This window comes from Parasteatoda tepidariorum, chromosome 10 (genome assembly GCF_043381705.1).
Source record: "Parasteatoda tepidariorum isolate YZ-2023 chromosome 10, CAS_Ptep_4.0, whole genome shotgun sequence".
Lineage (NCBI taxonomy): Eukaryota > Metazoa > Arthropoda > Arachnida > Araneae > Theridiidae > Parasteatoda > Parasteatoda tepidariorum.
This window is the reverse complement of record NC_092213.1, coordinates 78805610-78819779: the sequence shown is the minus strand read 5'-3', so window position 1 is coordinate 78819779 and position 14170 is coordinate 78805610.

The window sequence follows — 14170 nt, the reverse complement described above, 5'->3', positions numbered from 1 at the left end:
ATATACATATATATATATATATATATATATATATATATATGTGTGTGTGTGTGTGTGAAGGGAAAGAAGGAAGAATATTTTTTAAAAGAGAATTCAAAAAATTATTATGAAAAATAATTGAAATTTTTAAAATTAAAAGGAAAAGCCCGTAAAAACAACGAAAATATACAATTTTGTTGTCAGCTCATACAATTATACCCGCCAAATAGTGCTTTCTAATATTGCATTCATATAACCAAATCAAAATACATCAAGACAATAGTGCGAGAAAATAAAAACGATTCGAAAAAACAAATCAATCAGAAAACTCAAAGCAGAATACAAAACAAAACACAAATAGAAAAATATAAAGCGAGGTTCGATTAATTTTACGTATCATCTTAATTTTGCGCATAGTTGATAATAGCCTTATTTTGTATTTATATCTTCGATTTATTTTTACGCTTTTCACTTCATTTACTGTTAGTTTTTCGCTTTTCTCTATTCATGCTTATTCACTCGTATATTATTGTTTTATGTTTATTCTTGATTATTATGACTACTCCAATTTGGACGCTCTCTTCTTGCTACACCTCTGATGTGGTCTCATCGACCTTCTAGATCATTTCCGACCTCACTATGTCCCCTACTCCTTTTCTTCTAATTTATTTCGTATTTTAACTTAATTCCGATTCACATTTTTTGACTCTTAATTCCGATAAATCGTTAAACATCGGCAGAGGCTGAAATTGTGCATTTGTCGTAAACTCATAAGCTATTTGTTTACGTGATAGGAAATTCCGAATCAAAAGGAAAGAAACAAATTCAAAATCTGCCAGTAAGTTTTTGATTAAAATTTTTTTTCTTTGTTAAATAGTTACTAAATATAACCTGACACCTTCACTAAATGCTTTGTCATTTATATTGTTTATTGATCTTACATACATTTGCAGGCTTGTGTGCTCAATTTGGACTTGTAAACCTCTGTAAAGCTGAACGACAGATAGCACAATACAGAGAATGACAGCACGAAGATGCATCCACGGTAACTGTGGCATTCGAACCCGTTACCTCCACGCCTTGCACAGCGTTTGGCCGGCGATACTGATCGGCCAGGAAGGCCCCTTTGTCATTTATAAGTAGTGCTAGTTATCAATGCAATATTTTTTTATGAAATAGACTGACAGCAAAATATTTTAGTCACCACTTTTTATTTATTGGTAATAAATGCTTGACGATTCTAACTCGTCAAATGTACCCAAAGGGTTAATCTTCATAAACCAGAGTTCACACTATCTTATAAGTATCGAAGAGAAGAATGTTTAGATCTGTGAGTATTATTTATTTGTTATTGCTTTATGAAATTTTGTACCGATTTACCTGTAATAATAATTTGAAGAAAAAAAATGTTGTATTCATGTTCGTTCCTTTACTAAACCGTTTAAAAATCTTATTTAAGTGAAAGAAACTTTAAAAATTTATGAAATATTACGTTCTTCTTTGACATATCTTTCAAGTTTTTATTTTATCGTTTCTTTTTTTTTGGCAGGTCTTAACTCATTCTGGGAGAAGACATTTGGAAAAAGAAAATGTTAGAAACCACCTGTCAAAACTTCTTTCATCTATTATTACTGTTGTGACAACAGAACACGAGAGGGAATATTCCACCAATTTGGTAAATAGAAAAAGAAAGAAAGGCATTAACTCCAACCGCGGGGGGAAATTCTTTATTTTAATACAGTTTCTCAGTGAGTGATTTATTGAAAGCATTTTTTTTCAGCAGATGACGAATATTTTATGGGGAATTTTGAAATTTATTGTTTTAAAGAAACGACTATACTTCAAAAATGTGTAGGACTTTATACGTTGTGAAAAATTATTACTGCCAAAAGTTACTTTAAATTGAGGCTTATTTCAAGGGGACTGAAAATATATAAGCATTATATATCACATTTAAATTTGAAATTCATCCGCCCTCAAAAATATATGTAAGGTTTGCATTTGTTTGTTTTCATCACAGTGCAGAAAAGTTTAATATTTATTTTTAAAAAAAAAGTGCCAACAGATTAGATAAAGAAGTAGAACACTTCGCTTCAAAATGTTTGTTGCTGCTTATTATTGTTTATTAAAATACTCTTTTTAAAATATCTTCTCGCTTCTTAACTAACATTCATTTAAACTGAATTCCTTGTCTTTCAACTATGCCTTATATGGCGCAGCCGACTTTTTTAAAAAAGAATCTTTCAATTTCTTTATATTTTATGATCGTCATTCTATCACTACATTTTAAATTCTTCATTAGAAATTTTGACTGCAACGAAACAAAAAATAATTCATCATTGGCTACAACTCTTCCAGGTAATCCTATTTTGGCAAAAAATAACATTTAATTGAAGAAAATTTGAAAATTGCATTCCATTAATTATTGGTTTCTACTCGCCAAACTTCTCGGTAATAGACGTCACCAAAACAGATTCCTCTGAATTACAAAATCTAGTAGAAAACATCCAGGATCTGAAAATTACTCCAACATCATATCGACGCCCACCTGAAAGACTTTGACGAAATCTGTCCTAAAACCTTTAATGTTTATGCTTCAATGTAAATGCATTCATTTAGCATTGAGCGGGGCCGAATGTAAGGTTCGCATAAGTTTGATTTTGTCACAGTGGAGAAAAGTTTAACATTTATATTAAAAAAAAGGGCAAACAGATTAAATAAAGAAATAGAACACTTCGCTTTAAAATATTTGTTGCTGCTTATTAAAATACTTTTTATAAAATATCTTCTTGCTTCTTAATTATAGTTCATTAAAACTAAATTCCTGGTTTTTCAACCTTACCTTATATATATTAAACGGCCAACAGTTAACTAAACCTATAATAATATTAAAACACTCTTTTTTTTCCTTAGTTGTTAAAGGAGCTAGGTACATGGCCCCGAAGGTTCTTTGCCTATTTATCTTGAAGTGCGGCTTTGAATTATTACGAATAAACACGATTTTTTAATAAATGGATTTCTCTATTCGTCCGGTGATAATAAAATTTTGTATTTTGCCATGCAAAATTATATTCTTTCAAATGATAAAAAAAACTAAATACCTAACCATTATATTACTTATTAATATATTCTGGTTTATAAGACTACGCAGCATCACGATTTGAGTGACCAGTCTTCAACATTTTAAGAAAGAGATATGCTCCGAAAATAGAACGTTGGCGTTAAACCCAAGTCAAAATTTTTGATGGTTTTCCATTGATGGAACAACATAATCTTATCTATTAACACAACATAATCTTATCCAACATAAGTAACCATTACCCCAAAGTAGGAATTCGGACAGATCTATGATGGGCCAACAGAAGGATGGCAACTTGTTTTGATAGTTTGTTCATGTTGGAGCATCAGAAATTTCCATCATATTTTCTTAGAAATCGAATGTTGGAACCATCATGGATCACCATCATCCTACTATAGGAATTCGGACAGATCTATGATGGTTCAAAATAAGAATAGTAACTTGTTTTGAAGGTTTGTTCATGTTGGAACATCTGAAATTTCCATCATATTTTCTTGGAAATCAAATGTTGGAACCATCATCCCAATATAGGAATTCGGACCTATGACGGTCCAACAAAAGATTAGCTTGTTCTGATGGTTTGTTCATTTGGACCATCAGAAATTTCCATGATATTGCAAGCGTCGTTCACACGATGAACTGTGAGTACGAGCGCTGTATTCAGTCGATGTCAGCGTGATAACCATTAATACCGCTAAAAGCGTATTTTGAATGCGATTAATATGCTTTGTTAGTTGATTGCAATTTTATTTTAACTTCATTCGCATTCCAAAACTTCATCGAAGCACCGCAGAGATCAAGCTCAAGATGAATGGGAAAAGGGCCAGCAAGCGGCCTCAGGTGCCCAGATATTTTATACAGTTTAAGTTTAATGCAATTTTATTTTTAATGCTTCCAAAATAACCAAATATATCATGTAACTCTTAAGTGAGAAATCCGAACATCAGCTTACCGGCATGCAATATGCATGCGGTGTGGTGCAACGTTCAATGGCATCACTTCAGCTGAGTGGACTGCCGTATGGAAAGGGTTAAACAATTAAGAGGACGCGAGTGAAACCCGTCATGGAAGAGTTTGTTCAACATACGTTAGGAATTCTGGTAAATCACCATGAAGATTCAAATGTAGAATTTTGTTCCTCGAAAACATCTAAATGTGTCTGTTACTGCGAATGGCAGAAATGGGTAGTTGTTGACTTTCATCGGTGAATGTTGATAATCACATAGTAGCTTTGGTAAATGTCCGAAATATATACTAAGTCTAGCTTAAGTGCCACTGCCCGGTATACATCTGCCCAGTATGCCCTGCATCAATGTTTTTTTAAGGTTCAGTGCCACTGTCCGGTATTCATTTAAAACCCAAGGGTGTCAAACTCGCGGCCCGAGATGAACGTTTTTGTGGCCCAGTCAATATATCCGAAGCAAAGTAAAAATAAAATAGAAATGTGAATTAGAAACGAAACCAGCAAATAAAATTATAATATACTTTATTTATAAACTATACGGATCATTTTAAATTGTCCGCTCGAAAATGTAAAATTCTAATTGGCTGAAATGGAGTCCGTTTCACACTAAACTATCAATTAGATAGTACATAATCAGGTTTATCCTATTATAGCGAGGTAAGTTGGTTATCTTACTCCAAGATTCTCAATCAATTCAGGGATTTGAAAGAAAAAATATGTAAGTTCTTACAAACTATAAATCAAGATACACTACTATAAATTCTGACTGCTAACGAAACAAAAAAGAATTTATCATTGGCTACAACTCTTTCAGGTAATCCTATTTTGTCAAAAAATATCATTTCACCGAAGATAATTTGAAAATTGCATTCCATTAATTATTGTATTCCATTTCTACTCGCCAAACTTCTCGGTAATAGACGTCGTCACCAAAACAGATTCCTCTGAATTACAAAATCAAGTAGAAAACATCCAGGATCTGAAAATTAATCCAACATCATATCGACGCCCACCTGAAAGACTTTGACAAAATCCGTCCTAGAACCTTTAATGTTTATGCTTCAATGTAAATGTATTCATTTAGCGTTGAGCGGGACCGAATGTAAGGTTCTCCGATCAAAAAATATATAAGTTCTTACAAACTATAAATCAAGATACACTACTATAAATTCTGACTACCAACGAAACAAAAAAGAATTGTTCTCCGATCAAATATGGTTGCAAGATTTATCTTTTATGGTTGATATAACAAAACACTTATCCGATTTAAATTTATTGTTACAAGGCAAGGATCAGATCATTAGGAAAACATGTTTGACATAATTAAAAAAGCATTCAAATGTAAACTATTTCTTTGGGGAAGGCAACTGAAAAATGAAGATTTAACGCACTTCCCAACGTGCAACAAGAACAAATCTAGTTTAGATGATACTGCATCGTATCAAAAATATGCAGAAAAAAATTTCAAATCTTAGAACAGAATTTGAAACAAGGTTTAAAGATTTTAATGCTTTGGAAGACAAATTTTGTTTGTTTTCTTCGATTTTCGCAATATATATAGACTCAGTAGCCAGTTATATGCAAATGGAAGTGATTGAGATTCAGTGCTACTCAAATTTGAAGGCAAAATTCACTGAAGTGGGTGTGCCTAAATTTCACGAATATAACCAGCAATGTTTGAAAATACTCGAAAATTCACGTATGAAATTATTTCAGAGTTTGGAAGTACTTATCAGTGAGAGCAATTATTTTCTGTTATGGATGGAAATAAATCTCCTGTCCGGATCCGTATTAATAACGCTCACGTTGGGTCAATTTTGAAAGTAGTCTTGGCCCATAAAATTTCTCCCGAAATAGAAAAGATAACAGCAGAAAAGAGATGTCAAGTATCAGGACCTAAACAATAATTTAACTTTATATATGTTTATTACAATTCAAAATAAAAATATTTGTTTCTATGAACATTGATTTTTTTTGTGGCCCAGCTAAAGTTAAGCATGGTTTATTTGGCCCAAATTAGCTTTTGAGTTTGACACCCCTGATTTAACCGCTACTCAGAACACTGATGTTTCTCCTAATATCCTCAGCAGCTATTAAAATATCGAATAAATACAATAATATCAACGAAAAATTAATATAAAATTGGATATAACAAATATTACGGACATTCTGATTGTTGACATTCATAGGTGAAAGTCGACATTCTCTTGATTTCGGTCATTCACGGTAACATAGACAAGTTATGACAGGATTACTTAGAATGCCGCAGTTGGGAAGCAATCCTGCCATAATTTGTATGACTTTTAACATTTTGAAAATATTGTTTCAGCATTTGAAACTTCATGTTTCACTTTGCTTCTAACCGACCTAACTTTTTATACTTTAAAATTTAAATTATTAACGGAGGTAAAACAAAATTTGCCATGTAAAGTTTCTTCCGTGGTATAGCGTCTTCATTACTTTATAGAGAAAAATATATATTGAAATTAGCGGGTCACTTTTGCATTCTAGGGTAAGTTGACATTCTACTCAAAATTTCAGGAGAGCTATTTTATAATGTTTGAGGGACTTTATCATCTACAATAGTTTCAGAGCGGTGGCAGAGTCATAATTTAGATGGCAGATTGGTACAAAAACTGATACCATTTTCAAGTTTTTAAAAAATAGTTCTTAATTAAATTTGAAGAAATTAACATTATATGCAAAAATGAATGAATACTGAGCTTAAGTCAATAATAACAATTTTTTACAAACTAACGAAAATCTAAAGATTTAGTTTTCACTTTAATTTTATTTCAGATTTATGAAAAATATATTTTCCCGAACTGAAAATGATATTTGTTAGTTACATATAACTTTAAGTTAATATTATTCTACTTAATTTTGCTATAACTTCTGTCTTTTTTTTCTGAACTATGAGAAATCAGTTAATAAAAGTTAAAAATATCTTACACGATGCCTAGTGTTCATGAGTGTAAAATAAGGTATGTAATATAAATTTGTCGTATCTTATATGATGCCTAGTGTTCATGAGTGTAAAATAAGGTATGTAATATAAATTTGTCGTATCTTATATGATGCCTAGTGTTCATGAGTGTAAAATAAGGTATGTAATATAAATTTGTCGTATCTTATATGATGCCTAGTGTTCATGAGTGTAAAATAAGGTATGTAATATAAATTTGTCGTATCTTATATGATGCCTAGTGTTCATGAGTGTAAAATAAGGTATGTAATATAAATTTGTCGTATCTTATATGATGCCTAGTGTTCATGAGTGTAAAATAAGGTATGTAATATAAATTTGTCGTATCTTATATGATGCCTAGTGTTCATGAGTGTAAAATAAGGTATGTAATATAAATTTGTCGTATCTTATATGATGCCTAGTGTTCATGAGTGTAAAATAAGGTATGTAATATAAATTTGTCGTATCTTATATGATGCCTAGTGTTCATGAGTGTAAAATAAGGTATGTAATATAAATTTGTCGTATCTTATATGATGCCTAGTGTTCATGAGTGTAAAATAAGGTATGTAATATAAATTTGTCGTATCTTATATGATGCCTAGTGTTCATGAGTGTAAAATAAGGTATGTAATATAAATTTGTCGTATCTTATATGATGCCTAGTGTTCATGAGTGTAAAATAAGGTATGTAATATAAATTTGTCGTATCTTATATGATGCCTAGTGTTCATGAGTGTAAAATAAGGTATGTAATATAAATTTGTCGTATCTTATATGATGCCTAGTGTTCATGAGTGTAAAATAAGGTATGTAATATAAATTTGTCGTATCTTATATGATGCCTAGTGTTCATGAGTGTAAAATAAGGTATGTAATATAAATTTGTCGTATCTTATATGATGCCTAGTGTTCATGAGTGTAAAATAAGGTATGTAATATAAATTTGTCGTATCTTATATGATGCCTAGTGTTCATGAGTGTAAAATAAGGTATGTAATATAAATTTGTCGTATCTTATATGATGCCTAGTGTTCATGAGTGTAAAATAAGGTATGTAATATAAATTTGTCGTATCTTATATGATGCCTAGTGTTCATGAGTGTAAAATAAGGTATGTAATATAAATTTGTCGTATCTTATATGATGCCTAGTGTTCATGAGTGTAAAATAAGGTATGTAATATAAATTTGTCGTATCTTATATGATGCCTAGTGTTCATGAGTGTAAAATAAGGTATGTAATATAAATTTGTCGTATCTTATATGATGCCTAGTGTTCATGAGTGTAAAATAAGGTATGTAATATAAATTTGTCGTATCTTATATGATGCCTAGTGTTCATGAGTGTAAAATAAGGTATGTAATATAAATTTGTCGTATCTTATATGATGCCTAGTGTTCATGAGTGTAAAATAAGGTATGTAATATAAATTTGTCGTATCTTATATGATGCCTAGTGTTCATGAGTGTAAAATAAGGTATGTAATATAAATTTGTCGTATCTTATATGATGCCTAGTGTTCATGAGTGTAAAATAAGGTATGTAATATAAATTTGTCGTATCTTATATGATGCCTAGTGTTCATGAGTGTAAAATAAGGTATGTAATATAAATTTGTCGTATCTTATATGATGCCTAGTGTTCATGAGTGTAAAATAAGGTATGTAATATAAATTTGTCGTATCTTATATGATGCCTAGTGTTCATGAGTGTAAAATAAGGTATGTAATATAAATTTGTCGTATCTTATATGATGCCTAGTGTTCATGAGTGTAAAATAAGGTATGTAATATAAATTTGTCGTATCTTATATGATGCCTAGTGTTCATGAGTGTAAAATAAGGTATGTAATATAAATTTGTCGTATCTTATATGATGCCTAGTGTTCATGAGTGTAAAATAAGGTATGTAATATAAATTTGTCGTATCTTATATGATGCCTAGTGTTCATGAGTGTAAAATAAGGTATGTAATATAAATTTGTCGTATCTTATATGATGCCTAGTGTTCATGAGTGTAAAATAAGGTATGTAATATAAATTTGTCGTATCTTATATGATGCCTAGTGTTCATGAGTGTAAAATAAGGTATGTAATATAAATTTGTCGTATCTTATATGATGCCTAGTGTTCATGAGTGTAAAATAAGGTATGTAATATAAATTTGTCGTATCTTATATGATGCCTAGTGTTCATGAGTGTAAAATAAGGTATGTAATATAAATTTGTCGTATCTTATATGATGCCTAGTGTTCATGAGTGTAAAATAAGGTATGTAATATAAATTTGTCGTATCTTATATGATGCCTAGTGTTCATGAGTGTAAAATAAGGTATGTAATATAAATTTGTCGTATCTTATATGATGCCTAGTGTTCATGAGTGTAAAATAAGGTATGTAATATAAATTTGTCGTATCTTATATGATGCCTAGTGTTCATGAGTGTAAAATAAGGTATGTAATATAAATTTGTCGTATCTTATATGATGCCTAGTGTTCATGAGTGTAAAATAAGGTATGTAATATAAATTTGTCGTATCTTATATGATGCCTAGTGTTCATGAGTGTAAAATAAGGTATGTAATATAAATTTGTCGTATCTTATATGATGCCTAGTGTTCATGAGTGTAAAATAAGGTATGTAATATAAATTTGTCGTATCTTATATGATGCCTAGTGTTCATGAGTGTAAAATAAGGTATGTAATATAAATTTGTCGTATCTTATATGATGCCTAGTGTTCATGAGTGTAAAATAAGGTATGTAATATAAATTTGTCGTATCTTATATGATGCCTAGTGTTCATGAGTGTAAAATAAGGTATGTAATATAAATTTGNAGATTAAAAATCTGATCTGTTTCAGTATTTTACAACTCACTCACACACACACACACATATAGATATATATATATATATATATATATATATATTGCTGTAGTGACTTGCTTGCCATGACAATTCTCTGTGGACACGCCCGAGGTTTAATACACAATGCATATTTACCTAGACCTTACACAATGTATATTCCATTTAGACTCAATACACAATGCATATTCATTCAGACTTAATACACAATGTATATTCATTTAGAATTTACACAATGCATATTCATTCTGAATTATTACACAATTTATATTTATTTAGACTTTACACAATGCATATTCATTTAGACTTATACGCAATGTATATTCATAAAGATTTAATACACAATGCATATTCATTTAGACTTATACGCAATGTATATTCATAAAGACTTAATACACAATGCATATTCATTTAGACTTAATCCACTATGTATAGATCAACTACCATAGCCAGACTACGCGCAGGACACTGTAAAGGAATGAAATTTTCCCCTGATGACCGAAGAAGTTACACTACTTGTCCTCAGTGTCCTGAAATCCAACTTTCTCCAGGTAACATTTTTAATTGCCTTCTACGCTGGCTAAACTCTACAACATTGACCCAAACACCACAGACTGTCAACAGCTTTATTCCCCGAGGGTCTTTAACATCGCCAAGAATTGTTTTGGACGCCTTCTTAGCTATTTGATTCTTCTGCACTACGTGGGACAAAACAACAAGAACACAATGCATATTCATTTAATTTTAATCCAAAATGCGTACTCATTAAGATTTAATAAACAATATATATTCATTTAAACTTAATACTCATTGTATATTCATTTAGACTTAATACACAATGCTCACTCATTTAAATTTAATAGACAATGCGTACTCATTTAGACTTATACGCAATGTATACTCATTTTGACCTGAAGTTTTTAACCTTCTTATGTATCATTTTAATCTTTCATTTACTTGCTAACTTGTTCAATATTTCTTTCACTGATTCATTAATTTCGTGATTTGCTGTTTCATTAATCATTTATTCAGTGACTTTTTTATGAGCTGATACATTCTTTGGTTAATTCGTTGATTCATTGATTGCTTCATTAAATATTAAACTTATTACCTTCTTAATGCAACTAAACTTTTTTAACCAACTTTTATTTCAACTTAATTGTTTAATTCAGCTTAATAACGTTTAATTCAATGATATCTTTGTATTTAATGCTTTAAAATTAAAAATAAATTTTTTATAAGAAAAATGCTTCCGAAAGAAATTAAATTATTTGCTCAAAGTAATTTTTTTTACAATCCTTGCCAAATAATTTTAATTAAACAGTGCTTGAAAAAACATCAACATTTTTTATTCTCATGATGCAAAAAAGGTTTTCAGCGCTAGAATTGTTTTTAAATAAAAACTATGTCGAGAACAATCATTTAAAAAAAGATTTTAAAAATCAAACTAAAGAATATTTTGTGCAAAAAACGTTAATGAGATAATTATATGACAAAAAGTTTGCAAAAATAAAAACTAATTAAGCTAATTTACAAATGAAAACAAAATAATGTGTTTAAGCTTGTTAAATTTTTCAGTTGTGTATAATAGAATGCAATTAAATTTCAAAATCTCTAATTACTGAAAATATAATTATGCGTAAGCATCAAAAAGAACTAATCTATTTTTAGCTTCTTTACGTTTAACTATTTGTTTGAAAGTAAAAGGAAAGGATTTGTACTGAAGTATAAGGAATTATTATGTCAAATATCGAATTGCGTAAAAAAAAAAAAGAACGTATTCCGACTAATTATGTCTGGTTGTCTTTCAGCAAAAATAAAACTAATTTAGACGTAAAAACATGGTATGTTAATGAGATAGTTATCTTACCTAATGAAAATTATTTCGTTCATCTTGAAATAGTGAGATGTAACGGAGTAAAACAGACATGATTAGGGTTCTAATTTTCATCATGGTTTTTTTATGTCGAGTTTAGTTTATTTCATTAATTAAAAGCTTTGTTAGAGTAAAAAAGTTAATTAAAAGTTAATTAGCATAAACTTAAGTTCAATGCTTTAAAAAAACGAATGTGAGTAGTTCCTCATTTAAGGATCGTGAATTTTAAGTAAATTATTTTTCCAGTACAAAGGGGGAAAAAAACGAAGCTGAACGTTTTAAAAATGCACATTTAGGATCGAAAGAAAATTAAAAATTAATTGAGTTGACTGAAATAATCAGGTAAAATAGACAAATTATCACAAATCAGCTATTTATGTATTTGAATTAACGTAAATTACCATTAAAATGTCTTTTAAATCTTGAATATTATTAAAAATGAAAAGTGCAAACGATATAATTATTTATTAAGCTGATGCCAAAAGATAAAATCAAGAAATTTTTATGTTCTGAGTTGCTATAGAACGGTAATCAAACGTTACTGAATCAAATTATTTATTTTATAGAATAAAAAAATGACACTATTACTTTTGGCCCTTTACGTTACCTTTAGAACAGTGCATACCAACTGGTGGCCCGTGGGTCGCATACGGCCCGTGAAGCCTTTTTTTGTGGCCCGCAAACTAAAATATATTAGTTGTCATTTTTAGCGAACAATTTTCGTAAAAAAATCTATATTGGTTTAAAATACTTTTCTTTCGCTAAAAAAACCTAATTTCTTCGCTTCTGTGAAATTTAGCATACCAACGGTGCAAAAAAATTTATTTCTCAGGTTTTGCACCCAAGAAAATATTTATTCAAGAAAATATTTATTATTATTTGTAATTCAATACTTTTGTTTTGAACAACTTGATAAAAATCTGACGGTAATATTTAATGTTCCTTCTGACTTAAAAGAGTCCTATATAAAATTTTNCGAAACCTTTTTTTGTGGCCCGCAAACTGAAATATATTAGTTGTCATTTTTTGTGGACAATTTTCGTAAAAAATATACATGGGCATATACATCTTTTCTTTCGTTAAAAAGAAAAAAAAAATATATATATATATATATATATATAATAATTTTTTCGTTTTTGTGAAATTTGACATACCAACGGTGCAAAAAATTTTTTTTCTCAGGTTTTGCATCCAAGAAAATATTTATTCAAGATTATTATTATTATTATTTGTAATTCAATACTTTTATTTTGAACAACTTGAGAAAAATCTGACAGTAATATTTAATGTTCCTTCTGACATAAAAGAGTCCTATATAAAATTTTAACAAAGTTGCGACCCGCCATTTGACTGGCCTTTTTAATTGTGGCCCGCTGCCTCATGTAAGTTGGAAACCACTGCTTTAGAATAAACTAAACGTGTCACAGTTTAAACTTTTTCAGAAAAAAAGTGGTAGTTAGTAGCTTTTATTTCTTATTTTTATTCCGGGAAAAAATTTTCTATCCCTGATTAGTGAATGATTTTAACATATAATTTATTAACATGTCTACAATTTATTCCTGAAGTAAGAAGAAATAGATCGTAAAAACATTCCATTTTATTGCGTGATTTAAGGAAAATTTAATGCGTGTTACAACAGAGAAGTCTCAACGGTTAATAATGTACAATTCGCAGAAAAAGAAAGAAAACAAGTAACTTGACTCAACATTAATAATTCTTGATATCTTTGATTTCGTAACTTTGACTAGTATTTCGAACAAGATTACCATTTTGAGCTATTTACGTTTTTACAGACACTCATTTCTAGCTATGAGTAGTAAGAGCTACGTCGAAAAAAAACAAGTTCACTGATTATTATTACCACGTCTTCTTATTTATTATAGCTGTGTTTATTTATTTGCTTTTTATACGCAGATAAATATATTATTTCTACGCTTTTACAAAATCGATTTTGTGTCTGGAGAAGTAAAATCTTGCAGTCGAAATTTTAACTACTTTTCAAATAAAGTGAGCACGAATGTTTCTACCAGAGCTTCGTGACTGATGAAAAGGTGAGTAATAATCAATCCATGACCGCTACACGTTAAATTTATTGTCAAATAGACCTTAATCGTCATCCAAAACTCCATCTACTTTTCGGAATAACTAAAAATTTCAAATTTTTTTCCTGGAGATCTGTGCTTACTGTTTTCGATCTCTTTAGAGAATTTCTCGACAATAAAATTTTTTCGAATTCTTTCTGACTAACTGGAGTTCTCAAATACTCTCTAGAGTTCTGTGTCTGATGAGAATATTATAATCAATCGATTCCTGTTCTCCACAAGAAAAAAAAAAGAGTTAATTTTCTTAAGTTGACTACTTAGAGTGTCCGAATTTTGAGTTTTATTCTGGGTATGAAGACAAAAGAAGTAAAGAGCAAGCAACATTTTAACCAGA